Source organism: Dasypus novemcinctus, chromosome 10, assembly GCF_030445035.2.
Source record: "Dasypus novemcinctus isolate mDasNov1 chromosome 10, mDasNov1.1.hap2, whole genome shotgun sequence".
Taxonomy (NCBI): domain Eukaryota; kingdom Metazoa; phylum Chordata; class Mammalia; order Cingulata; family Dasypodidae; genus Dasypus; species Dasypus novemcinctus.
In genome coordinates this window covers 34524894-34526934 of record NC_080682.1, presented here as the reverse complement: position 1 = coordinate 34526934, position 2041 = coordinate 34524894, and the positions used below count along the sequence as shown (strand labels likewise).

Below are 2041 nucleotides of genomic sequence, written 5' to 3'. Positions count from 1 at the left end.
GTTTCCCACAACAAAGAGTTTTCCAATTCAAAATATCTATAGCGCTGAAGTTGAGAAACCCAGAAAAAGTGCACTAAGAAGGAGTTTTATAATAGTGACTACTGTCTGGAAAATACTGTCTTCCTTGGATAAGAAGCATTTAGGACTATTGAGAGCCCTCATCTTTGCATGGGACCTCAGGCCTTCAGTGTTGGGACATCTGGAGTCTGTTTCTTGGGTTGCAGAATCAGAGATGACTTACCAAAAGTGGAAGAATAGTAAGAAATCTTCATTTTAGGATTCTGACTAAATTCCTCATTTTCACAAATAATCCTAAATCTTGTCAAAATTAACTCTTATAATATTCTCATGTCTATTTTTAAGAAAGAGCAAAAACTCATATTTGAATCTTATAACAGAAAATGATTTTTAGTTTAGTTTTCTATTTTTTTCACCAATCCCAAATGATGTAGTGACATGGACAAAGAAAACTGCAGCTCTGTGTCAGAGTTCATTTTCCTGTGATTGTCAGATCTCCCTGAGCTGAGCATCTTCCTCTTCCTGGTCTTCCTTCTCATCTATGGAATTACAGTGATGGGCAACCTGGGCATGATCACCGTGATCCAGACCAGCTCTCAGCTGTACAACCCCATGTACTTTTTCCTGAGCCAGTAGTCCTTTGTGGATTTCTGCTACTCCACCAACACTGTGCCAAAGATGCTGGTCCACATCTTAGACAAGGAAAAACACATTTCCTTCCTGGGATTGCACAATTGTACTTGTTCTACACATGTGTTGTCACAGAGGCCATTCTGCTGGCCATGATGGCTATGACCACTTTATGGCCATCTATTACCCACTGCTGTACATAGTGATCATGACCCAGAAGCTCTCTTTAGGACTGGTGTCTGCCTGCTATCTATGTGGAACAGTGTCTTGTCTGATTTACATGTGTCTATCTCTTGAGATTCCATTGTATAGATCAAATGTGATTTATCACTTCTTTGATTTATCCCCTGTCTTATCTCGTCCTCACTCTGATGTATCTATGAATGAAATGCTGGTGTTTATTATGACCAATTTCAATGTGATCACAATTCCGATCATCCTCACCTCCTATTTGTTTATTCTTATCACCAACCTGAGGCTAAGGATGCGCTCTGCAGAAGGAAGACACAAAACCTTTCCACCTGTGCCTCCCACCTCACAGACATCATTATCTTCCATGGAAAAAAACTTTTTTTCGATTGCGGGCCCAGTTCTAACTATAGTCTAGAAACTGATAAAGTGGCCACAGTGTTCTGTACTGTAATGATTCCCATTCAGAACCCCTTGATCTATAGCCTGAGGAACATGAATATGAAAGCAGCTTTCAGGAAAATATTGGGCTCCAAAATATTTTCTTAGAGCCCATTGTTCTAAATAGACTCAGGATTAGCACATGCAAGGAAGTGGAAGTATGAGGAGGTAGGTTGAACTATTAGAAAGAACAGTAAATTGTTAGCTAGTTTTAAATGAATAGTTTTGGTTAGCAAATTTTTGTGCATTTTCGTTTTCAAAGAGCAAATTTAAGCATATTACAAAATGCTTATCCCATATTTTTCTATTCCTCAATTTATTTTGCTGTTACTGGTTACAGAAAAAGCAATGCTAGGACACAAGATTTAATTTTATATAAAACTATTATAAATCTAATGAATAATTAATTAGTTACATTTTATTTCCATATCCATGGAGACTACATTTTTTTATTACATTTTATTTCCATATCCATGGAGACTACATTTTTTTTCAGTATTGCATTCCTATGTTCCACAAGATACATATTTATAAAAGTTTGTATAGCCATTATTACCAGGAGCAGCATTTCTGACCCTTCTTGCTACATCTATTACTTCTTGTACAAAATGACATTGTCTTTCAAGAATCGTGAATAGGCTTAAGTATGTCCCACATTGTCATGAGTATTATATCATTTAGGATTCTCTCACTAAAAAACTTCTTTAGAGAGTTTTAATACATTAAATTTTCTGTGTTGGAAGGCTAAAAGAGCACAAAGTGG

The 2041-nt window shown here is 36.6% G+C and overlaps 1 pseudogene; it reads left to right on the top strand.

The window, feature by feature from the left end:
• The first annotated feature begins 456 nt into the window (after positions 1 to 456).
• LOC101412212 (olfactory receptor 5L1-like) lies at positions 457 to 1386 on the top strand (annotated as a pseudogene).
• Positions 1387 to 2041: the final 655 nt, after the last annotated feature.